General features: G+C 41.6%; 1 protein-coding gene across 9 annotated transcripts in view; it reads left to right on the top strand.

Annotated features, from left to right (window-relative positions):
* The window catches only part of DHRSX (dehydrogenase/reductase X-linked), a 326,570-nt gene that overhangs the window by 264,072 nt on the left and 34,731 nt on the right, over positions 1-27,767 (top strand). The window lies entirely within an intron of this gene.

Here is a 27,767-nt window from a genome sequence, read left to right as displayed (position 1 = left end):
AGGGTCATTTTTTAGGGCGGCCCCAGGAAACTCATACGGACATCATCACTGATTTGAGGAATGATGACATTTTGAGAAAGGAAAGACACTCACAGAAATATCCTAGAACCGTTAGAGACGAGAAATCAGTGCAGGAAATGTTTGGGAACACACTATTCCCCGTGAAAGTGGATGTCTTGGAGAGTGGAGGGGCTTCCTAGAGGGGAGAAGGTAAGAAGGAAGAAAGAAAAACGTCCAAACTGTTGCAGGAGCACAGAACTGGTGATTCAAAGCTTAAAGATGAAGATGAATTTGGGCTAATAGCGAATTACGGGAATTCCCTGGCGGTCCAGTGGTTAGGACTCTGTACTTTCACTGCTGAGGGCTCAGGTTCGATCCTGGTCGGGGAACGAAGATCCCGCAAGGCATGTGGCACGGCCAAAAAAAAAAAAAAAAAAAAAACACTACAAAGAAGAGAATTCTAAGGCGCACAGGGAATACACTCAGCCCTCTGGTGGCCAGGAGGACACTGCAGGCTTCGGGCAGAGGAATCAACTCATAAAAACCTGAAACACGAGAGTTGGAGAGGCTGTTTAGACCGTTTCCAGAACCCTCTGCGTTCCAGATAAGCAACAAAAGTGCCTGGTGCCTGGTCAATGTGCCGATCCACTGCCTCGGCCCTGCATAGCCACCTCCTACTCTGCCCCATCCCCATGTTGGGGTAAACCCTTTGCAGCTCTGTGTTCTGACAGATAACAAAATACAGTGAACAGGAGTCGACCTTTCATCTGTGAAAGTCATTTTCAATCCCTTTTATAGAAAGGAGACTTTGTTTTTCTTTAAACCAAAGAGTTTTATTGTATATAGAATGGATAAACAACAAGGCCCTACTGTAGAGCCCAGGGAACTATATCCAATCTCCTGGAATAAACCATCATGGAAAAGCATATGAAAAAGAATGTCTATATATGTATAAGTGAGTCACTTTGCTGGACAGCAGAAATTAACACAACATTGTAAATCAACTATACATCAATTAAAATAAAATTTTAAAAGTTCTCCTAAACATTAAACCCATAAATTCCTATTTGCATAAATGATAAATTCCTATCTTATTCTTAGACTGATTTTTTTTCCCAGCTGGATAAAAGATTACTTATAAAATAACTCACTAGTAGGTAAATTTGCAGCTGGATGGTCTCCTGAGGCCACCATCTCCTTCCACAGTAATGGAAATTCAGTCATCAGAGAAAGGTCAGGGCAGTGACTTCTGGTCTACCCAGAAGGCTTAGAAAACCTTTTTTTTTTTTTTAAAAAAAATCATATTTACTTATTTTTCCTCTTGGTTGGCTGATATGTCAATAGCTATTTTTTAAATGTCTTGGAGATGTTTATATTATAGTTTCGTGTTTTATGACCAACATTCTTAGAGTCTGATCTAACCTTGAGCCTTGGAAACCTTCCATGGTAATAATTTTTATCAGATGGGCTCCCAGCTACTGAGCTTGTCACATCATGTTTTATTTTTTCCTTATATTGATTGTGGTATAATTGACCAACCATGTCGCATCATATTTTAAATACTGAGCACTGAATAGAGGCCCAACTGTGGCCTTTTTTTTTCCATCACAGTTCTGCCCTGTAAAAATATAGTAGGTCTTATGGGTTTTGCAAGATATAATTGATAGTTTATTTTTTGAGTTACAAAATAAATAAAGTAGGGTTGGATTATAACCCAAAGTTTAAAATAAATATCCATTAATCTCTACAGACATAAATAAATGATTGAATAAATATATGATGGGGAGAATAAATAAATCTCCCTTACAGGAGAAGAACAGGTAGATAATTTATGTAGAGAGTCGGCCCTCAAGGAGGTAGAGCATAAATTTCCATGCCCTAAGCATGGGCTGTCCATAGTGAACTTCATTCCGAAGACAACAGGCTAGAAGCGGGAGTGGGGGAAGAGTCACTTGACAATAGAGACACCTGACCAATACCACCTCAGCCAGGTGGTCAAGGTCACCATCAATGGTAGGTCACATTGGTAGCAGTGAACCTCGTATTTATGAGAAATCAAATAGAACTGGAACGTTTGCTGTTCCTAAACATATACTTGTGTTTCCCTGTGACTCCCCAAGAGTTAAAATCTTCTTTTAGCCTCACGTTTCCCCCATCCTCATCCCTTTTTCCAAACCAAAATAAAATAATTGAGATATCCTGCATGCTCCCATTCTGTGTGCATTTGGAGCATTGGCAAACACGGTGGGCTGGTTTCTGCCTTCTTTCCCTCCCCTCTCAGCCTCACTCCATCTGCTTGGACCAGCTCAACATCCTTTAAGAAGTAGCCCCTTTGCAGACTCTTTTCTTCGCCATGAGAAACACCTTCCCACCGCCTTCTCCCAGTCCCGGACACCCTGATGCAACTCTGATAAATTTTCCTCTTGATGGCTCTGAATCCCTTGCTCCTGGCACTTAGTCATAGGGGTGGGCTTTGTTGACTATCTTCTTATCTTCCCCCATCCCTCCCTGAGAGGTGAGTTTCTTGAGAACAAGCTCTGTGACTTTCAACCCTGTACTCTCAAAACTTGCACATAGCAAGAGCCCATCAAAAATCAGCTGAATGAATGCACTTCCTTCCATGTAGCTATTCACTGTGGACAGAGCCGTTTGAATATGTTCATTCTTGCTTCTGGAGAGAGCAACAAACACTCTCACTTTTGAAGAGGAAGAAGTCTGGGCTCTGGTTTTTATGGGATGACCCCAGGGAGAATTTTATGATTTCACTTGACCCCATGGAGCAGTCGTTCTGAAACTTGGCTGTACACTTTATTTATTTGTTTGTTTGTTTGTTTATGGCTCTGTTGGGTCTTTGTTGCTACACACAGGCTTTCTCTAGTTGCGGCGAGTGGGGGCTACTCTTTGTTGCGGTGCATGGGCTTCTCGCTGCAGTGGCTTCTCTTGTTGCAGAGCACGGGCTCTAGGTGTGCGGGCTTCAGTAGTTGTGGCTCGTGGGCTCAGTAGTGCGGCATGTGGGCCTTAGAGCGTGCAGGCTTCAGTAGTTATGGCAGACGGGCTCAGTAGTTGTGGCACGAGGGCTTCAGTAGTTGTGGCTCGCGGGCTCTAGAGCGCAGGCTCAGTAGATGTGGCACACGGGCTTAGTTGCTGTGCGGCATGTGGGATCTTCCCCGACCAGGGATCGAACCCGTGTTCCCTGCATTGGCAGGTGGATTCTTAACCACTGCGCCACCAGGGAAGTCCCGGCTGTACACTTTAGAATCACCGAGAGAACTTGCAAAAATCCCGATGCCCAGATCTGCTTCCCTGGCCATTAAATAAAAATCTCTTGAGGTGAAATCCAGGCAGAGTAGAGTTTTTGGTTCCCCAGGGGATTCCAGTGAATAGGCAAATTTTAATCTCTGTGTAAAAGTCCTATGTAAAAAGGAAGGTATTTCTAGCGGAGACCAAGTGCCATCCCTAAAAAATATTTATCACAAAGAATTCTGAGTCATAACCACTTTGGACTATTTCATAATAACAAAGAGAATCTGACTCATGCTTGGAGTTCGTTGAGGTGAGACGCCGTTCATCTTTTATTCATCTTCTAGAATATTTGTACTACCTAGGGTTTTTTTAAATGAAAAAAAATCTGTAATGTTAGCAGCATTTCGTTTTACACAATTACAACATCATTGCATTGTTTCCCTACTCAAAGTTTCCGATCACGTGAATGTGTTTTCATTTTTACGTGTTATGTTTATTCACAAAGAAAAAGTTAATCTAGCATCATGTCATCGGTCACCTTGCTACTGGAAGCACGAAGCCCAGGTTAACAGCATTCCCGCAGAGTAGAGGACCCATCCCGACTTACTCAGTCAGAATCCACATTTTTGCAATATCTCCAGGACATGCATATGCATAGTTAAGGTTGAGTTGCCCTGATAAACAGCACCTACTTAGTAGGAATGCAATGTTGTCTATCAAGGATAAAGGAGCAAAAAGGAGGAATATAAGAGGAAGAAGGGAAGGAAGAATAGAATGTTAGACCTGAGAAGAACCAGAAGCATGGGTGTGTCCAGTCTCTGCATTTTATGGATAACAGAATGGTGGATGAAAGCACAGAAATGGATTATCAATTTACCGGGCTAGGCAAGCTGAGATCAGTGTGTGGATTCTGGTCTAGTGCTGCCTTTAAGCTGGGGTGAGTTTGACATGTGATCAAGTAAAAGTCACACGTTCTTGAGGAATACACAGATCCCCAGGTACAGCCTCAAAATATCACCCCATGCTGAAGAAACATCACGTGTACTTTGCTGATCAATGGCCAAAACACATTTTATGGATTTGATTAGAAACCCACTGTAAATATCGCCCATGATCCAACATTTTCAACGTATTCAGAACTGTTACTGAAACTTAACTATTTTCTTCCAGATCTGTTATGATATTAAAATAAATCTACAGGTTCTGTGGCCAGAGGGCATGTTTTTGGTAACTCCCACTATTTGTTTGAAAAATAAAAAGACAAAAACAGGAAAATGAAGAAGGAAAAGAGATTGGCATTTGAGTCTTGCCCCATGGGGCACAGTTGTTGCACACCATCGACTTTCCACACCACTGACTTTCCGTAGACATTCCGAACTGGCTACACCTTAGGAGTGTATTTAACAAAGGAAAAAATGTAACAGAAGCATCCTGCAAAAATACAAAGACTCCGTGTGCATATGTACGTATGTGTGGGTGTGTGGATGCGAGTATGTTTGTGTATTTCCATTCGGTGATAACTGCTACAGTGTAACTCAGCAAATGAGAATCTCCAGATGAATAAACTATAAAAAGTACAGAGGTTGGTATTTGCCCCAGATTCCATCCATTGGGTTGTTATTTATTTATTTATTTTGGCTGTGTTGTGTCTTTGTTGCTGTGCATGGGCTTTCTCTAGTTGCAGCAAGTGGGGGCTACTCTTCATTGCGGTGCACGGGCTTCTCATTGCGGTGGCTTCTCTTGTTGCGGAGCATGGGCTCTAGGCTTTCAGGCTTCAGCAGTTGTGGCACGCGGGCTCAGCAGTTGTGGCACGCGGGCTCAGCAGTTGTGGCACGCGGACGCAGTAGTTGTGGCTCACGGGCTCTAGAGCGCAGGCGCAGTAGTCGTGGTGCATGGGCTTAGTAGTTGTGTCTTGTGGGCTCTAGAGCGCAGGCTCAGTAGTTGTGGCACGCAGGCTCAGTAGTTGTGGCTCGTGGGTTCTAGAGCGCAGGCTCAGTAATTGTGGTGCATGGGCTCAGTAGTTGTGTCTTGCGGGCTCTATAGCACAGGCTCAGTAGTTGTGGCACATGGGCTTCAGTAGTTGTGGCTCATGGGCTCTACAGTGCAGGCTCAGTAGTTGTGGCCCATGGGCTTAGTTGCTCCGCGGCATGTGGGATCTTCCCGGACCAGGGATTGAACCCGTGTCCCCTGCATTGGCAGGCGGATTCTTAACCACTGCGCCACCAGGGAAGTCCCTATCCGTTGGGTTTTGATCGTCTCCCTGTGATGTGGATCTAGGGGACCTGGAAGGGAAAGAAGGAAGAACATGCACATCATTGGGGAGGGTTTGGAGAAACAGAAGTGAGCTTTGCCTCTTCCACCTCGCTACCTGGGTCCGTTATTCTCCCTTTGTTTGCTTCCTGCCCCCTCTGCATGACTTCGCAGTTCCCCAGGTTTCTGGAGTACTGGCTAGAGCGTTTCCGAGCCCCGTACCCATAAACCATTCAGACCTTGAATGATGACGCCACAGTTAATGGTCTTGACAGTTTTAATAATGACTCCATTCCTGTGTTTCGATTACTACCAGATGGTCAGAGACAGTGAAGCAAGCCAGCTAAAAACCACAATAAATCCACGTGAGCCACGGGGTAATGAGGACACTGTGCTTTTACCCCATGGGAGGGACTCTTTATGCACCAGGAAACAAGAAGGCAGCCCAGGGTCTGCATCTCACTGGCCCAGCGTTGTTTGTCCTGCACAAGCTTCGTTCTCCTACCCCACTGCCTCTCCCATCCGGTGCTGGTGTCATTCAGTTTACCTCCTTTTCTGAGCCTCTTCCCCGGCACAGTGCACAGACTTTGCTCCTGCTCTTCCCTGGCCCAGAACCGTCTTTCCTCCTGTGGTCAACTGTCCAGATTTTCTTTTTTAAATTGTTTGAGGTAGAGTTGCTGTACAATATTATATAAATTTCAGGGGTACAATATAGTGATTCACAATTTTTAAAGGTTATACTCCAGTTATAGTTATTATAAAATATTGGCTCTATTCCCCGTGTTGTGCAATATATCCTTGTAGCTTATTTTATACATAACAGTTTGCACCCCTTACTCCCCTCCCCTTCTCTTGCTCCACCCTCCTTCCCTCTCCCCACTGGTGACCACTAGTTTGTTCTCTGTATCTGGGAGTCTGCTTCTTTTTCTTATATTCACTAGTTTGTGGCATTTTTTAGATTCCACACATATGTGATATCATACAGTATTCCTCTTTCTCTGTCCCTTAAATACCTCATTTAGTGATTTGGAAGTCTTCTTGATCTGCATAACCAGTCACCCTCCAAGAATGATTGATTGTGCATCCCACGTACTTTTATCCCAATCTCTCAGGCTGGTGCTACGTTCATGTCTGCATTTGCCATCTACACCACTTATGTCTTGGACCATTCCAGTACCTCCCTAAATGGCTTCCCATGTCCTCCAAGCCTCCAATGTAGAACCCACTCAACAGTATCTTTCTAAAAACACAGTTTGAAGGCATGGAAAACCACCATGCTGATAAGAGAGGCATTCCAGAATTCAGTCCCTCCCACCACACTCATTCCTAACCTACCCCCCCATCATCCAACCTACACCTCAAAACTTGCGAGGACCCCAAGGAGCCTCCTCCCAGGTGTCTTTCTGGAGAAGTCCTCCTCATGTTTTAAAACCTGCCCGAGGTGTCACCTCCCCCGCAAAGTCTTCCCTGAACCCCCAGATCGGATTCATTAATTACTTCTGTGGCCTATGCCTCCGTCCATCGCTTTATACACTGAGCTGCATTCTGTCTTTTTCTAATTCTTTTAGGTGGTAAGTTAAGTTGTTGACTTGAGATTTTTCTTGTTTCTTGAGGAAGGCCTGTATTGCTATGAACCTCCCTCTAAAAACTGCTTTTGCTGCATCCCATAGATATTGTGTGGTTGTGTCTGAGCTGCACTCTGATTCTCTGTTTAAACCTTGGCCTGCCCAGTGAGGTGACTGCTGGGGTCATCTTTCATCATATTTCTGCCTCTAGACCCTAGAAGGGCACGTAGTATGTGACGGGCATTCAGTAAGTGTTTACAAGCGGGGGCCAGCCTTCTGTTTATATAGATCCAAGGGACACTGAATATCAAAGCAGTGCACAGAGAGCATAGTGGATGGATGCACTTGTGCTGGTTGAAGTTTAAACAGCAACACAAAATTTATCTTCAAGCATCAGGAGCCACTCCACTCCCTGCTTTACTCCCGACTTCGATATGAACTTTCAAAATACTGTCTACATGTTTTCTCTTTTCCACAGTTAGAACACAGATTTCTGATCCGTGTTTCCATTTTGACTTCTCACAGGCACCGTGGCTAAATTTTATCCTGTTTTGGCAATGGCAGATTTCTTCTATAATTTTCTTCCCGGATGTTAGCAAACCATTTTTTAATTTAAACGTATGCTTTATCTAGCCAGATTCATTCATGCATTCATTCAGCAAAGTTAAATTTTATAAAGGGATCTGGGATACGGACAAAAGCTCTCTCTTTGTAGTTCTCTTTGCTCTGAATTTTTAATTTTGTATTATTTGGAGTAAAATACACATTTCCACGATCTCCCCTTCCTTTTGACATCTTCCAAAACCTTCAACTCGTCAAGGGCAGAAGCTGCTGATTATTTTTAATGACTCCTCCAAACAGCCACACAATATACACAACTTATCGGAAATGATCGATGTTAGAAAAATGACAGCCGACTTCAGGAAGAGGACCTCGCTGGCACGGCAAGGCTGTCATCGTAACGTCAGGGGCTCTCATGGTGATGGCTGCTGCCCCCGCTGTGCCCCTCCCCGGCCCTTCCTACTCCCCCAGCAGATCTCACCTCCCCCTGTGATAATAACTGAGTTAATCCACGTCTGCATTTGCTGGCCAGCAGGAAGAAACGCCCACCGTCACTCCTGGCACATACATGTCCTTTTAAACACCCACTGACGTTTAAACACTTCCCTCTCCTGCCCCGTCCCATCTCACCCAGATGTCATTGTCATTTTCCAGCAGACAAAAGTGCCAGTGTACCCAGTGCCACGTCCAGGTCGCTCCAGGTCCTCGGACGTTCGCTGAGGCCGTGGTGTGGAAGTGGCTGCCACGTGGCTTTGTGTGCGATTTGAATCACCTGTATTTTATGCCACTGTTTTCTCTTCACCCAGGAGGACAGGGAAAGTGGCAGCTTTGTCCAGAGTGCAGAGTTTCAACAGGTTTTTTTTTTTTTTTCATTATGTCCTGACTATCAATCTGTGCATTCTTTAGCTCATATTAAGTATGTAATTTGAATTCTGAACAGGAAGCAAGAGGCAGGTGAGGGCAGACAATTGAAATACAGTGGAGGATGAGACACACTTCCAGAAAGAATGTGCTGGAGAAACAGGATTTATACTCATTTGATCATAGCTCAGACGTCCACTGGGATTGTGAGGGCTTCTCAGCTCCGGAACGTGCATTAAAACGCCCCGATCTGTATGTACATATAATGGAATATCATTCAACCTTTAAAAAAGAAGAAGGAAACCCTGCCGTTTGCAACAACATGGATGGATCTGGAAGGCATTCTGCGTAGTGAAATAAGCCAGACACAGAAAGACAAATACTGCAGGATACCATTTATGTGAGGGACTGAAAATTCTCCAATTCGCAGAACAGAGAGTAGAACGGTGGTTGCCAGGGGCTGGGGGTGGACAAGTGGGGAGACGGTGGTCAAAAGGTACAAACCTTTGGCTATAAGATGAATAACTTCTGGGGGTCTGATTCCAGCCTGGCACCTGGAGCCAGCCATGGGTGGGTGGGCTTTGTGTGCACAGGGGTTTGGACGCAGTGAATAAAGTGGCTCTAAACATCTGTGGATGTACATTTCCAACTCTTTGGGATAAATCCTAGGAGTGGGGTCCATCTGCCGCGCTGCAAAAGTGGGATCCTTCACCAACTAACTTAAGTGTGTCATGCTGGTGTGGAAACGTTCCGGTCCTGAGGGCAGGGTCCCTTCCTCATGGCTACCCTTGGCCGGGTCTTGCTATGTAAAGACATCTTCTTAAAGCACTGAGCTAGCAGGAAATCAAGAGGATTCTAAAGGCAGAACCCATCAAGGTCATGAGACAGTGGTCTTTGCATTTTGCTCTGAGGGTGCTGGAAAACCACGGTGGGCATCCATTACCCCCAGTCCCAAGGCTTGATTGGGGAGCTCACAGGAGACCCTCCCCAAATAGGACTGGAACCCCCAAGGACCAAGTTTAAAAGTGAAGGAGAAGCTTGTAATAACCTTTAATGGAAAAGGATCTAAAAGCGAATATATACATATATATGGATAACTGAATCACTTTGCTTTACACCTCAAACTAGCACCGTATTGTAAATCAACTATATTTCAATAAAAACATTTTTTAAAGTGAACAAGAAATGGTCACCACTTCTGCCACCACGCCGGCCACCAAAGAAAGCCATGCCTGACATGATGGGTGATCTTTAAATGGCCAAGCAACCGTGAACAGCATGCCTCCACACACTCCTAAGAAGCCTGGTTTATTCCACTGGGAAGAATCCCACAATGAAGTCAAGAAAGAGGATAAGAGGCTCATTTGACAAAGAAAGAACCATACAGATAACAAATCAAAAGGAACAGAGAAGAAGCCAAGAACCCAAAAAACAGACAGTGCCCCCCTCCCCAGCTCCGTACGTGGAGGTGATTCAGCCCCGGTGAGCTGGCGGTCCCGAGGTCACGCTAGGGGGGCTGAGCCCCAAAGCCAGCCCTGTTGCCCCTGCCGCCATCCAAGCCCTTGCTGTGATTGCCACGCCCAGCTCTCCGAACTCATTCTGGTGTCCACGGCCCTGCCTTCTGGGAACCATCAACGTCCCCCATTCTCCGAGGGGACAGAGTGCCCCTCTCTATGATATAAATCACAGCAAAATCCTTTTTGACCCACCTCCTAGAGAAATGGAAATAAAAACAAAAATAAACAAATGGTACCTAATGAAACTTCAAAGCTTTTGCACAGCAAAGGAAACCATAAACAAGATGAAAAGACAACCCTCAGAATGGGAGAAAATATTTGCAAACGAAGCAACTGACAAAGGAAAAATCTCCAAAATATACAAACAGCTCATGCAGCTCAATATCAAAAAAACAAACAACCCAATCCAAAAATGGGCAGAAGACCTAAATAGACACTTCTCCAAAGAAGACATACAGATGGCCAACAAACACATGAAAGGATGCTCAACATCACTAATCATTAGAGAAACGCAAATCAAAACTACAATGACGTATCACCTCACACTGGTCAGAATGGCCATCATCAAAAAATCTACAAACAATAAATGCTGGAGAGGGTGTGGAGAAAAGGGAACCCTCCTGCACTGTTGGTAGGAATGTAAATTGATAAAACCACTATGGAGAACAGTATGGAGGTTCCTTAAAAAACTAAAAATAGTTTAGTTCCTTAAAAAACTAAAAATAGTTTAGTTCCTTAAAAAACTAAAAATAGAACTACCATATGATCCAGCCATCCCATACCCTGAGAAAACCATAATTCAAAAAGAGTTATGTACCCCAATGTTCATTGCAGCACTATTTACAATAGCCAGGACATGGAAGCAACCTAAGTGTCCATCGGCAGATGAATGGATAAAGAAGATGTGGCACATATATACAATGGAATATTACTCAGCCATAAAAGGAAACACAGTTGAGTTATTTGTAGTGAGGTGGATGGACCTAGAGTATGTCATACAGAGTAAAGTAAGTCAGAAAGAGAAAAACAAATACTGTATGCTAACACATGTATATGGAATCTAAAAAAAAAAAGTCATGAAGAACCTAGGGGCAGGACGGGAATAAAGATGCAGACCTACTAGAAAATGGACTTGAGGACACGGGGAGGGGGAAGGGTAAGCTGGGACGGAGTGAGAGAGTGGCATGGACATAGATACACTACCAAATGTGAAATAGATAGCTAGAGGGAAGCAGTGCATAGCTCAGGGAGATCAGCTGGGTGCTTTGTGACCACCTAGAGGCGTAGGATAGGGAGGGTGGGAGGGAGACGTAAGAGGGAGGAAATATGGGGATATATGTATACATAGAGCTGATTCACTTGTTACATAGCAGAAACGAACACACCATTGTAAAGCGATTATACTCCAATAAAGATGTTAAAAGTTTTCTTTAAAAAATATAAAAGTAAAAGCTGGTCCTTTCAGAATCTGTATGGGATGCAGGAAATTATTTGTGGAAACATTTGAAAAAGTTGAATTAAGTAGACAGTTTTTAGGAGGTGTTCTTTTCTTTTAAAAAATATGGGTTGTTTTTTTTTTTTTTTTTTTTTGAGGGGACCAGGTTCTCTTGGGCGCGGGTGGTGAGCGTTCTGGAAAAACCACTCTGGTATGGCTACAGAGAATGGATTTGCCCCTCGGGGCAAGCACAGAGCTGGGAGACCTGCATAAACTTTGGGAAAACCTGGATTTGGGTGATGGAGGGACAGAGGGAGTTGGAGAGATACAGCCGAGACTCTGGGTGAGTGTAGATGCTGAAGGGGCGGAGAAAAGCCACATTCAACTGTTAGCCTGGGATTCCTGGGTCCAGGCAGGAAAGACAGGGATGGAGGGATTGGGGAGGATCTGGGGGTGGGACTTAGTGAATTCAATTATAGACATGGGTTCAAGGACCATGTGGAAATTTCTGGCATCCCGTTGCCCATTTGTGTCCGGCCACAGGAGAATGGTCTACCCATTACTCAGTCTTGAGTTCCATGCATAGATCATCAAGTGACCTTCCACAAGGGGGCCAAGGACACACAGTGGGGAAAGGACAGTCTCGTCAACAAACGGTGTTGGGAAAACTGGATATCCACATGCCAAAGAATGAAACTGGACCCTTATCTCATGCCATACACAAAAATTAACTCAAAATGTAGTAAGACTTCAGCGTCCCATCTGAAAAGCCTAAAACACCTAAAAGAAAACACATGGGAAGAGTTTCTTGGCAGCAATGATTTCAAAGATCTGACACCAAAAGCACAGGCAACAAAAGCAAAAAATACACAAATGGGATTGCAACAAACTAAAAACACTTCTGCATAGCAAGGGAAACAAAGCACACAGCAAAGAGACAATATCTCTGCAGAATGGGAGAAAATATTTTCAATCTGCACATCTGATAATATAGAGAGTTTGGACAGAGGAGGTGCCCTTTAAAAACTTCAGTGACTATGCAAATTGGATTGGGAGGTTCTGCCTTGTAACGGGAGTTCTGGATTGCTGGTTTATCCAACTCGAGCAATTTGTCTTAATTATGCAAGTAAATTAGCTCAATGTTACCTCTTACGGAAAGATGCAAGCTTTATTATTATGTGATGTCTAGTTCCCTAGGGGTATAATGAGGGCTCTAGGAAACTGGTTGATTTTTCAGACGGTTGGTGGGATTTCATTTATTCTCTGGAGAACCCTTCCCATCTGTGCTCCTATCTGGAAAATTCAAATATTTTTTGTTGTCTACATAATACTCAGCACTCTTGAGGCAAATGTTCCAGCTCCTCTGAGCTGCTGCCCAAGTTTTGCAAATCAGAATCTGTTTCAGAGAACTGTCTGAAGCTCTGAAGGGTTTTTTTTATCTTTCATCAAATTTCCTTTAAAATTCTCTGAACAAGCTTATGCCTGCACCAAATTCACACTCAGGGAACTTCTAATAGGTGACTTGGTGCATTGTTTTTGTTGTAAATGAGTTTGGCAGACACCAGGTTCATTTTCCCGGAGCTGTGCAGCTCATGGCTGTGGGTTTGCAGGCACCCATCACAGCACTGGAGAGTCATGGACAGAAGCCCCCATCCTCCTGCTTTCACAGATAGAAGACGGTCCCCGCTGAGGGCCAACATTAGTTTGAGCACAGTAGAAAAACAAGGAGGTGGGCATATTTCCAGGTAATTAAATCTGTGCAGAAAACTCCAGAACCTAATAGAAGCTGAAAACTCTGTTTTGGTTTTTATTTGTAATCAATCCAACCTGGCATTTCCTGTCAACTTTGCATATTGAGGCATACTCCCAAAATGTTCTATCAGTTATTTTGAAAGGAAAAGGTCACTCTTTCAAATTTTTTGTTTATTTTTTTAGTTGAAGTATAGTTGCTGTACCATATTATATAAGTTACAGGTGTATAATATAGTGATTCACAATTTTTAAAGGTTATACTCAATTTGTAGTTATTAAAAAATACTGGCTATATTCCCTGTGTGTGCTGTAGAATATATTCTTGTAGCTTATTGATTTCACACATAGTAGTTTGTACCTCTTAATCCCCTCCCCCTATCTTGCCCCTCCCCCTTCCCTCTCCCCACTGGGAACCACTGGTTTGTTCTATCTGTGAGTCTGCTTCTTTTTAGTTATATTCACTAGTTTGTTGTATTTTCTTAGATTCCCCATATAAGTGATATCATATAGTATTTGTCTTTCTCTGTCTGACTTATTTCACTAACATAATGCCCTCCAAGTCCATTCATGTTGCTGCAAATGGCAAATTTTCATTCTTTTTTATGGCTGAGTAGTACTCCGTTGTATATATGTACCACATCTTCTTTATCCATTCATCTGTTGATGGACACTTAGGTTGCTTCCACATCTTGGCTATTGTATAAATAATGCTGCTATGAACATTGGGGTGCATGTTTCTTTTCAAACCAAAAATTTTAGCTAAGATCTAGAATTCTGCATTTTATTTTTTTTCTAATCAAACATTACATATATTTTTTAAGTTGGAATATAGTTGCTTCACAATGTTGTTAGTTTCCGCTGTACAATGAAGTGAATCAGCTATATGTACACCTATATCCCCTCCCTCTTGGACCTCCCCCCCCCCATCCCACCCATTTAGGTCATCACAGAGCACCAAGCTGAGCTCCCTGTGCTATAGTGAAGGTTCCCACGAGCTACCTATTTTACAAATGGTACTGTATTTATGTCAATCCTAATCTCCCAATTCATCCCACCCTCCCGTTTCCCCCCGTGTCAACACATTCGTTCTCTACATCTGCGTCTCTATTCCTGCCCTGCCAATAGGTTCATCTGTACCATTTTTCTAGATTCCACATACATGCGTTAATATATGATAATTTTTTTCTTTCTTACTTCACTCTGTATGACAGACTCTAGGTCTGTCCACATCTCTACAAATGACCCAATTTCATTCTTTTTATGGCTGAGTAATATTCCACTGTGTATATGTACCACATCTTCTTTAACCATTCATCTGTCGATGGACATTTAGGTTGTTTCCATGTCCTCGCTATTGTAAATAGTGCTGCAGTGAACATTGGGGTGCATGTATCTTTTTGAATTATGGTTTCCTCAGGGTATATGCCCAGAAGTGGGATTGCTGGGTCATATGGTAGCTCCATTTTTAGTTTTTGAGGAACCTCCATACTGTTTTCCATACTGGCTGCACCAACTTACATTCCCACCAACAGTGTAGGAGGGTTCCCTTTTCTCCACACCCTTCCCAGCATTTGTTGGTTGTAGATTTTCTGATGATGCCCGTTCTGACTGGCATGAGGTGATACCTCATTGTAGTTTTGATTTGCATTTCTCTAATAATTAGTGATGTTGAGCATCTTTTCATGTGCTTTTTCGCCATCTGTATGTCTTCTTTGGAGAAATGTCTATTTAGGTCTTCTGCCCATTTTTGGATTGGGGTTTTTTTTTGTTTTTTTTACATATAATATTAAGCTTCATGAGCTGTTTGTATATTTTGGAGATTAATCCTTTGTCAGTTGCTTCATTTGCAAATATTTTCTCCCATTCTGAGGGTTGTATTTACGTCTTGTTTATTTCCTTTGCTGTGCAAAAGCTTTTAAGTTAATTAGGTCCCATTTGTTTATTTTTGTTTTTATTTTCATTACTTTAGGAGGTGGATCAAAAAAGATCTTGCTGTGATTTATATCAAAGAGTGTTTTTCCTATATTTTCCTCTAAGAGTTTTATAGTGTCTGGTCTTACATTTACGTCTTTAATCCATTTTGAGTTTGTTTTTGTGTATGGTCTTAGGGACTGTTATAATTTCATTCTTTTACATGTAGCTGTCCAGTTTTCCTAGCACCATTTATTGAAGAGACTGTCTTTTCTCCATTGTATATTCTTGCCTTCTTTGTCATAGATTAGGTGACCATGTGTGCATGGGTTTATCTCTGGGCTTTCTATCCTGTTCCGTTGATCTATTTTTCTGTGTTTGTGCCAGTACCATACTGTCTTGATTACTGTAGCTTTGTAGTATAGTCTGAAGTCAGGGAGCCTGATTCCTTCAACTCCATTTTTCTTTCTGAAGATTGTTTGGCTATTCAGGGCCTTTTGTGTTTCCATACAAATTGTAAAATTTTTTTGTTCTACTTCTGTGAACAATGCCATTGATAATTTGCTAGGGATTGCATTGAATCTGTAGATTGCTTTGGGTAGTATAGTCATTTTCACAATATTGATTCTTCCAATCCAAGAACATGGAATATCTCTTCATCTGTTTGTGTCATCTTCGAGTTCTTTCATCAGTGTTTTATAGTTTTCTGAGTACAGTTCTTTTGCCTGTGTAGGTAGGCTTATTCCTAGGTATTTTATTCTTTTTGTTGCAATGGTAAATGGGAGTCTTTCTTTAATTTCTCTTTCTGATCTTTTGTTTTGTGAGAGTATAGGAATGCAAGAGATTTCTATGCATTAATTTTGTATCCTGCAGCTTTACCAAATTCATTGATTAGTTCTAGTAGTTTTCTGGTGGCACCTTTAGAATTTTTTATGTATAGTATCATGTCATCTGTGAACAGTGACAATTTTACTTCTTCTTTTCCAATTTGTATTCCTTTTATTTCTTTTTCTTCTCTGATTACTGTGGCTAGGACTTCCAAAACGATTTTGAATAATAGTGGCAAGAGTGGACATCTTTGTCTCGTTCCTGCTTTTAGAGGAAATGCTTTCAGCTTTTCTCCCTTGAGGAAGATGTTAGCTGTGGGTTTGTCATACATGGACTTTATTATGTTGAGGTAGTTCCTTCTATGCCTACTTTCTGGAGAGTTTTTTTAAATCATAAATCGGTGTTGAATTTTGTCAAAAGCTTTTTCTGCATCTATTGAGATGATCATATGGTTTTTATTCTTCAGTTTGTTAATATGGTGTATCACATTGATTGATTTGCGTATATTGAAGAATCTTTTGCATCCCTGGGATAAATCCCACTTGATCGTGGTGTATGATCCTTTTAATGTTTTGTTAGATTCTGTTTGCTAGTGTTTTGTTGAGGATTTTTGCATCTATGTTCATCAGTGATATTGGTCTGTAATTTTCTTTTTTTGTAGTATCTCTGCCTGGTTTTGATATCAGGGTGATGGTGGCCTCGTAGAATGAGTTTGGGAGTGTTCCTTCTTCTGCAATTTTTGGGAAGAGTTTGAGAAGGATAGGATAGCTCTTCTCTTAATGTTTGATAGAATTCACCTGTGAAGCCATCTGATCCTGGACTTTTGCTTGTTGGAAGATTTTTAATGACAGTTTCAATTTCATTACTTGTGATTGGTCTGTTCATATTTTCTATTTCTTCCTTGCCAGTCTTGGAAGCTTATACCTTTCTAAGAATTTGTCCATTTCTTCCAGGTTGTCCATTTTATTGGCATAGAGTTGCTTGTAGTAGTCTCGTATGATCCTGTGTATTTCTGTTGTGTCAGTTATAATTTCTCCCTTTTCATTTCTAATTTTATTGATTTGAATCCTCTCCCTTTTTTTTCTTGATGAGTCTGGCTAAAGGTTTATCAATTTTGATAATCTTCTCCAAGAACCAATTTTATTGATCTTTGCTGTTATTTTCTTCATTTCTATTTCATTTATTTCTGCTCTGATATTTATGACATCTTTCCTTCTACCAACTTCGGGTTTTTTTTTTTCTTGTTGTTCTTTCTCTAGTTGCTTTAGGTGTAAGTTTAGATTGTTTATTTGAGATTTTTCTTGTGTCTTGAGGTGAGGTTGAATTGCTATAAACTTCCCTCTTAGAACTGCTTTTGCTGCATCCCATAGGTTTTGGGTCTTCATGTTTTCATTGTCATTTGTTTCTATGAATTTTTAAATTTCTCTTTGATTTCTTAAGGGATTTATTGGTTATTTATTAGCATATTGTTTACTCTCCATGTGTTTGTGTTTTTTACAGTTTTCTTCTTGTAATTGATTTCTAATGTCAGAGCATTGTGGTCAGAAAAGTTGCTTGATATGATTTCAAATTTCTTAAATTTTCCAAGGCTTGATTTGTGACCCAAGATGTGATCTGTCCTGGAGAATGTTCCATGTGTACTTGAGAAGAAATTGTATTCTCTGTCTTTCAGGTGGAATATCCTATAAATATCAATTAAATCTATCTGGTCTGTTGTGTCATTTAAAGCTTGTGTTTCCTTATTTATTTTCTGTTTGGATAATCTCTCCACTAGTGTAAGTGAGGTGTTAAAGACCCCTACTACTATTGTGTTACTGTCGATTTCCCCTTTTATGGATGTTAGCATTTGCCTTATGTATTGAGGTGCTCCTATGTTGGGTGCATAAATATTTATAATTGTCATATCTTCTTGGATTGATCCCTTGATCATTATGTAGTGTCCTTCCTTGCCTCTTGTAACAGTTTTTATTTTAACATCTATTTTATCTGATAAAAGTATTGCTACTCCAGCTTTCTTTTGATTTCCATTTGCATGGAATATCTTTTTCCATCCCCTCACTTTCAGTCTGTATGTGTCCGTAGGTCTGAAGTGGGTCTCTTGTAGACAGCATATATATGGGCCTTGTTTTTGTATCCATTCAGCCAGTCTAGGCCTTTTGGTTGGAGCATTTAACCCATTTACATTCAAGGTACTTATTGATATATTTGTTCCTATTACCATTTTCTTAATTGTTTTAGGTTCGTTTTTGTGGGTCTTCTCTTGTGTTTCCTGCCTAAAGAATTTCCTTTAGCACTTGTTGTAAAGCTGGTTTGGCGGTGCTGAATTCTCTTAGCTTTTGCTTGTCTGAAAAGCTTTTGATTTCTCCGTCAAATCTGAATGAGATCCTTGCTAGGTAGAGTAATATTGGTTGTAGGTTTTTCCCTTTCATCACTTTAAATATGTTCTGCCACTCCCTCTGGCTTGCAGAGTTTCTGCTGAAAAATCAGCTGATAACCTTATGGGGATTCCCTTGTATATTATTTGTTGCTCTTCCCTTGCTGCTTTTAATATTTTTTCTTTGAATTTAATTTTTGTTAGTTTGATTAATATGTGTCTTGGTGTGTTTCTCCTAGGGTTTATCCTGTATGGGACTCTCTGCACTTCCTGAACTTGATTGACTATTTCCTTTCCCATGTTAGGGAAGTTTTCCACTATAATCTCTTCAAATATTTTCTCAGACCTTTCTTTTTCTCTTCTTCTTCTGGGACCTCTATAATTTGAATGTTGGTGTGTTGTGTGTTGTCCCAGAGGTCTCTGAGACTGTCCTCAGTTCTTTTCATCCTTTTTTCTTTATTCTGCTCCCTGGCAGTTATTTCTACCATTTTAATCTTCCACTTCACTTATCCGTTCTTCTGCCTCAGTTATTCTGCTATTGATTCCTTCTAGTGTATTTTTCATTTCAGTTATTGTGTTGTTCATTACTGTTTGTTTGTTCTTTAGTTCTTCTAGATCCTTGTTAAACATTTCTTGTATTTTCTCGATCCATGCCTCCATTCTCTTTCCAAGATTTTGGATCATCTTTACTGTCATTACTCTGAATTCTTTTTCAGGTAGGTTGCCTATTTTCTCTTCATTTATTTGGTCTTGTAGGTTTTTACCTTGCTCTTTCATCTGTAACATATTTTTTTGTCATCTCTTTTTTTTGATGGGTCAGGCTGCATTCCTGTCTTATTGGTTGTTTGGCCTGAGGCCTCCAACACTGGAGTTTGCAGGCAGTTGGATGGAGCCAGGTCTTGGTGCTGAGATGAGGACCTCCGGGAGACCTCACTCTGCTTAATATTCCCTGGGGTTTGAGGTTCTCTGTTAGTCCAGCAGTTTGTACATGGCACTCCCACCACAGGAGCTCAGGCCCCACCCCCAGCCTGGGAACCAAGATCCTGCAAGCCGCATGGCATGGCAAAAGAAAAAAAAAGGAACAAACGAAAAAGAGCAGAAAAATAACAAAGAATAAAAAATAAAATAAAATTAGACAGCTAAAAAATATATTAGAAAAAATAAAAATAAAAATGAAACAACAACAACAAAGCAAAACAGAACCACAACAGCAAAAAAAAAAAAAAGGCCAGAGGAGGCCCTGGGGGAGAGGGGGCTTAGACCCAGGACACACATAGCCAGAGGGGGCTCCAGAGGGCAGAGTTTCAGGCCTGGGACCCCAGCAGGCTCGCCGGGGCCGAGCAGGCAGGGGAGATGCTGGCCTTGTTCTCCTCTGATCCTCCAATCCCCTGAAGGTCTCTCCCCATCCCCGCTGATCCCCTCGCCATGAGTGGGCCTTTCTGAGGGTGGGAACCCCTCCCCTCCCCCAGCCATCTCCGAGGGACACCAGTCCCATCCCGCCTCCACCTTTCATCCCCCCCGCTCCTTCCCCTCCACATCCTACCCAGTCATGCGGGGATTCCTCCCATCCCCTTAAGTGTCTGAGGTCCCCCACCAGCCCCTAGTAGGTGCCCTGGTTATGAGGAGACGCAAATTCCACATCCTCCTACTCTGTCATCTTGACCCCGCCCCCTACAATAGAATTCTGCATTTTAAATCACAAGAGGCATGCTTGGAAATTTATGACTAGGTCTTCCAGCATTAATAAATGCTTGGACATTTTATGATTTTGACCTCTGGAGCCAAGCTAATCTGTTCCAGTTTTCTTAGAAATATTCCAATTTCTGATTTGCAAATGGAAAACCAGGCTAGCAATGCTTCTGCCTTTGGGTAAGAGAGATGGATGTCAGGATGTCGGAATTTCCTTCAACCGTCCTTTTTCTTTGACTCTGGTTTTGAACTTGGAAAATGTAGCCCAAGACAAGTAGGGAAATGTGAGTAAGAGTAAGTAAATTTATAAATTTTCAAAGTATCAGCAAAGGTAAATGAAAGAATCCGTTTCCAGCATGGAAAGCAGGCAGATTTTCTGAAAGATTGGATGTAACTAGAATTAGTTTTATGAGATCTTTTGTGGTTACTCCCCAACCATATTTTTATAAGTCAGTATGAAAACCTCCACCTGTCATGAACTGTGTTTTCCTGTGATAATCTGAAATGTGCTTCCATTCAGGAAATCTCAGCTGTGGGTTGACATATGTTATCCTGTCGTGGGATAGTGGAGGATCCAGCAGGAAGTAGTGGTCATGTTTTCTAGTTTCCAGTCATCCCATCCCTCGCTGTTCTCTGCTGTATCTACACCAACCCAATTTTAATGCCTGTAAGATACTCACTTTTACGTAGAATTAGAAAAAAAAAAAAAAAAGAGTACAAATACAGGAAAAAGATCAGCATAAACTAGGAGTGGGACAGGACTTGAATTCCACCAACTGCCACCCAAATGGAAAATTTCAAGGAGCATCAACCCCCTTGATTTTCAAATGCACTCTAATTTATTCTGCTTTCTGGAGAGCACGACCAAGAATGAATCTTCTTTGCAAAGTCAGGTGACAGGTCTTTAGATTGGCTGTTAGAAAGGATCCCCTCTGCAGGGTTTGATTTGGGGAGAATTTAAATTTGAATACACAGGCATCGTTCTCTCAGCCCTGGGAGATCCATTAGGCAAAGAGTTTAGTTGCTTGTTCTCCAAGGGGTCAACAGGGAAAACAAATTAACCAGAGGCTTCACCCAACAAAGATTATCTAACCCGAGGGAAAACGTGTTGCCCCTAGTGATGCAGAGGTATTAGCTGACAATTCATCATCTAAATGCTGAGCTCCTTAGCTGACGTGGAAAGACAGAGACACTGGAGAGTCACTTGTGGGCGACACACCCCTCACGTTTGCACATGTGATGCTGGACCAGGACTGCTCCTGTGGCCTGCAAGCCATGCTGGGAAATGTGGGGACCAGATGGACAGATAAGCGGGCACCGCTGTCTCTGCCCCAAACTATCCGATCCCCTGACCCCAGTCAAACACCAAGACAGATACATATAAATACTAACTCTAACCCCCTTCTGGGAGATACCCTGGTATTCTGTATGAAATTGGGGTTCATAGTGGTATGGACCTCCATGGTAGAAGAGACCAGAAAAGGTAACAATGTAGATTCCTTGTCAGGGCAGATTCCAGGGGTATGAACAATGCTGGGAAAAGTTTTGGGCAAGAAAATATGAGCGTAAAGAGGAACTGGGCATACCCATTGAGATGGCCACTATTTTTTAAAAATAGGAAATGACAAGTGTTGGCAAGGATGTAGGGAAACAGGGGTCCCTGTGCACTGTTGGTGGGTATATAAATGGTGCAGCTGCTGTGGGAAACAGTGTGGCAGCGCCTCAAAAATTAAAAATAGAATTACCATAAGATCCAGCAATTCCAGTTCTGGGTGTACACCCAAAAGAATTGAAAGTAGAGTCATGAAGAGAGATTTGCACACCCATGTTCACAGCAGCAGAATCCACAACAGCTAAAATGTGCCAACAACCCAAGCGTCCATGGAGGGGTGAATGGATAAGTAAAATGTTGTCCATCCATGCAAGGGAATATGATTCAGTCTTTAAAAAGGAAGGACATTCTGTCACAGGCTACAGCATGGATGAACCTTGAGGACATGATGCTGAGTGAAATAAGCCAGACACAGAGGGACAAATACTGTTTGATTCCACTCCTGTGAGGTCCTTGGAGGAGTCAAATTCACAGCGAAAGAAAGTAGGAGGGTGGGTACCAGGGGCTGGGGGAGGGGGATGAGGAGTGAGTGTTTAATGGCGACACCTTCAGTTTTCCAAGAAGGATGAGTTCTGGAGATGGGTGATAGTGATGGTTGCAAAACCATGTGACTGTACTTAATGCCACTGAACCATATGTTTTTAAATGGTTAAAATGACACTTTTTTTCACCAATCAAGAGTGTTTTTTTCTGGTGTTTTTTTTTAAATTTTATATTGGAGTAAAGTTGATTTACAATGGTGTGTTAGTTTCAGGTGTACAGCAAAGTGAATCAGTTATACATAGATATATACATTCTTTTTCAGATTTCTTTCCCATATAAGTTATTACAGAATATTGAGAGAGTTCCCTGTGCTATACAGTAGGTCCTTGTTAGTTATCTATTTCATACATAGTAGTGTGTATATGTTAGTCCCAAACTCCTAATCTATCACTCCCCTGCCCCCCGATTTCCCTTTGGTAACCATAAGTTTGATTTCGAGTTCTGTGAATCTGTTTCTGTTTTCTAAATAAGTTCATTTGTATCATTTTTATTAGAGTCCACATATAAGTGATATCATATGATATTTGTCTTTGTCTGACTTACTTCACTTAGTATGATAATCTCTAGGTCCATCCATGTTGCTGGAAATGGCATTATTTCATTCTTTTTGATGGCTGAGTAATACTCCATTGTATACATATACCACGTCTTTTTTTTTTTTTTCTCCACAGGATGCCTGTATCTATCTTTTGCTCTCCCTGGCACTTGGCATACTAGGCTATTTTGGTTGCAAGGGCACTTCAAGATGTAGGCTCTACATCTAAGGATGCTCTCTTAGGAACCAGGCTTAGCTGATCTGAGCAGCCTGGCCTAAGAGATCAGCACAGTATTAGGGTACCAGAAAGATGCTCACCCTTTCTGAGACTTTAGGGACCAGGTTATCCTGTCAGCAGCAGGGATGCATTTCCTTCCACGCCAGTGCCATCATTGTGACTCAGTTACTCTTGGCTCTGCCCTCTTCCCTGTCTTCTTACCTCTGCCTTGGATTAAACACCCCTTTCTGAATCTCCAGTTCCAGTTTAGATCGGCTGTACTATCTGCTGTTATTCCCGTGTCACTAATGACAAAAGCTTTAAACCTTTTGTAGAAAGCAGACTCTTGATTGGCTGTTCCTAGGCAGGTACACCTGGTCCAAGGAGCTTCTGAAGGTGGGTCATCACTGGGAACCATGTGTCTCCCTCAGAAGAGGCTGTGGATGTTACAGGCACTAGAGCTATGGTGTTCCCACTTACAGGTGCATTGGAATGACCCAGAGAACTAGCAAAAATGTAGATGCTGCTTCTCATCCCTGTAGAGTAGGATTTGGGGGATTGAGCCTGGGATTGGTTTCGTTTTTTGCTAGGTCATGGCTATCTGTGGTACTTGGATACTTCTGCTTGAGTTTCTAATCTGGTTTTTTTTTTTTTTTTAACATCTTTATTGGAGTATAATTGCTTTACAATGGTGTGTTAGTTTCTGCTTTGTAACAAAGTGAATCAGTTATACATATACATATGTTCCCATATCTCCTCCCTCTTGCGTCTCCCTCCCTCCCACCCTCCCTATCCCACCCCTCTAGGTGGTCACAAAGCACCCAGCTGATCTCCCTGTGCTATGCGGCTGCTTCCCACTAGCTATCTATTTTACGTTTGGTAGTGTATATATGTCCATGCCACTCTCTCACTTTGTCCCAGCTTACCCTACCCCCTCCGCGTATCCTCAAGTCCATTCTCTAGTAGGTCTGTGTCTTTATTCCCATCTTACCACTAGGTTCTTCATGACCTTTTTTTTTCCCTTAGATTCCATATATATGTGTTAGCATACTGTATTTGTTTTTCTCTTTCTGACTTACTTCACTCTGTATGACAGACTCTAGGTCCATCCACCTCACTACAAATAACTCAATTTCGTTTCTTTTTATGGCTGAGTAATATTCCATTGTATATATGTGCCACATCTTCTTTATCCATTCATCCGATGATGGATACTTAGGTTGCTTCCATGTCCTGGCTATTGTAAATAGAGCTGCAGTGAACATTTTGGTACATGACTCTTTTTGAATTATGGTTTCCTCAGGGTATATGCCCAGTAGTGGGATCGCTGGGTCGTATGGTAGTTCTATTTTTAGTTTTTTAAGGAACCTCCATACTGTTCTCCATAGTGGCTGTATCAATTTACATTCCCACCAACAGTGCAAGAGTGTTCCCTTTTCTCCACACCCTCTCCAGCATTTATTGTTTCTAGATTTTTTGATGATGGCCATTCTGACCGCTGTGAGATGATATCTCATTGTAGTTTTTTTTTATGTGTTTATTGGCTATTTTTTTTAATATCTTTATTGGAGTATAATTGGTTTACAATGGTTAGTTTCTGCTTTATAACAAAGTGAATCAGTTAAACGTACACATATGTTCCCATATCTCTTCCCTCTTGCATCTCCCTCCCGCCCACCCTCCCTATCCCACCCCTCTAGGTGGTCACAAAGCACCCAGCTGATCTCCCTGTGCTATGCGGCTGCTTCCCACTAGCTATCTATTTTACATTTGGTAGTGTATATATGTCCATGCCACTCTCTCACCCTGTCACATCTTACCCTTCCCCCTCCCCATATCCTCAAGTCCATTCTCTAGTAGGTCTGTGTCTTTATTCCCGTCTTGCCACTAGGTTCTTCGTGACCTTTTTTTTTTTTCCTCAGATTCCATATATATGTGTTAGCATACTGTATTTGTTTTTCTCTTTCTGACTTACTTCACTCTGTATGATAGACTCTAACTCCATCCACCTCACTACAAATACCTCCATTTCGTTTCTTTTTATGGCTGAGTAATATTCCATTGTATATATGTGCCACATCTTCTTTATCCATTCATCTGTTGATGGACACTTAGGTTGCTTCCATGTCCTGGCTATTGTAAATAGAGCTGCAATGAACATTTTGGTACATGACTCTTTTTGAATTATGATTTCCTCAGGGTATATGCCCAGTAGTGGGATTGCTGGGTCGTATGGTAGTTCTATTTTTAGTTTTTTAAGGAACCTCCATACTGTTCTCCATAGTGGCTGTATCAATTTACATTCCCACCAACAGTGCAGGAGTGTTCCCTTTTCTCCACATCCTCTCCAGCATTTATTGTTTCTAGATTTTTTGATGATGGCCATTCTGACCGGTTTGAGATGATATCTCATTGTAGTTTTGATTTGCATTTCTCTAATGATTAATGATGTTGAGCATTCTTTCATGTGTTTGTTGGCAATCTGTATATCTTCTTTGGAGAAATGTCTATTTAGGTCTTCTGCCCATTTTTGGATTGGGTTTTTTGTTTTTTTGTTATTGAGCTGCATGTGCTGCTTGTAAATTTTGGAGATTAATCCTTTGTCAGTTGCTTCATTTGCAAATATTTTCTCCCATTCTGAGGGCTGTCTTTACGTCTTGTTTATGGTTTCCTTTGCTGTGCAAAAGCTTTTAAGTTTCATTAGGTCCCATTTGTTTATGTTTGTTTTTATTTCCATTTCTCTAGGAGGTGGGTCAAAAAGGATCTTGCTGTGATTTGTGTCATAGAGTGTTCTGCCTATGTTTTCCTCTAAGAGTTTGATAGTGTCTGGCCTTACATTTAGGTCTTTAATCCATTTTGAGTTTATTTTTGTGTATGGTGTTAGGGAGTGTTCTAATTTCATACTTTTACATGTAGCTGTCCAGTTTTCCCAGCACCACTTATTGAAGAGGCTGTCTTTTCTCCACTGTATATGCTTGCCTCCTTTATCAAAGACAAGGTGACCATATGTGCGTGGGTTTATCTCTGGGCTTTCTATCCTGTTCCATTGATCTATATTTCTGTTTTTGTGCCAGTGCCATACTGTCTTGATTACTGTAGCTTTGTAGTATAGTCTGACGTCAGGGAGCCTGATTCCCCCAGGTCCATTTTTCGTTCTCAAGATTGCTTTGGCTATTCGGAGTCTTTTGTGTCTCCATACAAATTTTAAGATGATTTGTTCTAGCTCTGTAAAAAATCCGATTGGTAATTTGATAGGGATTGCATTGAATCTGTAGATTGCTTTGGGTAGTAGAGTCATTTTCACAATGTTGATTCTTCCCATCCAAGAACATGGTATATCTCTCCATCTATTTGTATCATCTTTAATTTCTTTCATCAGTGTCTTATAATATTCTGCATACAGGTCTTTTGTCTCCTTAGGTAGGTTTATTCATAGATATTTTATTCTTTTTGTTGCAACGGTAAATGGGAGTGGTTTCTTAATTTCACTTTCAGATTTTTCGTCATTAGTGTATAGGAATGCAAGAGATTTCTGTGCATTAATTTTGTATCCTGCTACTTTACCAAATTCATTGATTAGCTCTAGTAGTTTTCTGGTAGCATCTTTAGGATTTTCTATGTATAGTATCATGTCATCTGCAAACAGTGACAGCTTTACTTCTTCTTTTCCGATTTGGATTCCTTTTATTTCTTTTTCTTCTCTGATTGCTGTGGCTAACACTTCCAAATCTATGTTGAATAATAGTGGTGAGAGTGGGCAACCTTGTCTTATTCCTGATCTTAGTGGAAATGGTTTCAGTTTTTCACCATTGAGGACAATGTTGGCTGTGGGTTTGTCATATATGGCCTTTATTATGTTGAGGAAAGTTCCCTCTATGCCTACTTTCTGCAGGGCTTTTATCATAAATGGGTGTTGAATTTTGTCAAAAGCTTTCTCTGCATCTATTGAGATGATCATATGGTTTTTCTCCTTCAATTTGTTAATATGGTGTATCACGTTGATTGATTTGCATATATTGAAGAATCCTTGCATTCCTGGAATATACCACATCTTCTTTATCCATTCCTGTGTCCTTGGACACTTAGGTTGCTTCCATGTCTTAGATATTGTAAATAGTGCTGCTATGAACATAGGAGTGGATGCATCCTTTAGAATTATGGTTTTTTCTGTATATATGCCCAGGAGTGGGATTGCTGGATCATATGGTAGCTCTATTTTTAGTTTTTTAAAGAACCTCCATCCTGTTCTCCATAGTGGCTGCACCAATTTACATCCACACCAACAGTGTAGGAGGGTTCCCTTTTCTCCACACCCTCTCCAGCATTTATTGTTTGTAGACTTTTTGATGCCGGCCATTCTGACTGGTGTGAGATAATCAGGGAAGCCCAATAGAACTGCACAAGGCTCTTTGGAATTTACTGGTTAGTCCCTGGAAAGTAGAAGCTCAGTCTCTCCTAGAAAAGGCAGGCTTGAATTGACCCCATGCTCTATCTCAGCTTCTGTGAGGCTGCCCAGCGGGTGGGGAGAAGGCAGCAAGGCCACCTTACACTCAGCCATATAGAGTTTGCAAAGCTGTGATGGGTAAATGAGGATTTCCATGTGTCAAGTGGCCAAATGAATTGATTGTCACTTTTTCATCTCGGGAGAATTGAGGATAAAGGGCCTCATAATTCAAAGAGTGTGTTGTGGGGAAAGGGGCCAGACTGGGCAGATGATCAGGGCTCGAGAGGAAGAGGAAGAATTCTTGAGCCCAGATGGGGGGGAGGGAGACATGGAGTGGGTGTGCTTGTTTAAACTTAACACAAACTTGTGTTGTGTTGTAAGGGGTATTTTGAGAACTCCTACTCTTGGGGGGGGGGGGAAAGACTTACAT

This window comes from Eschrichtius robustus, chromosome X (genome assembly GCF_028021215.1).
Source record: "Eschrichtius robustus isolate mEscRob2 chromosome X, mEscRob2.pri, whole genome shotgun sequence".
NCBI classification, from domain to species: domain Eukaryota; kingdom Metazoa; phylum Chordata; class Mammalia; order Artiodactyla; family Eschrichtiidae; genus Eschrichtius; species Eschrichtius robustus.
This window is presented reverse-complemented; position numbering and strand designations above follow the sequence as displayed.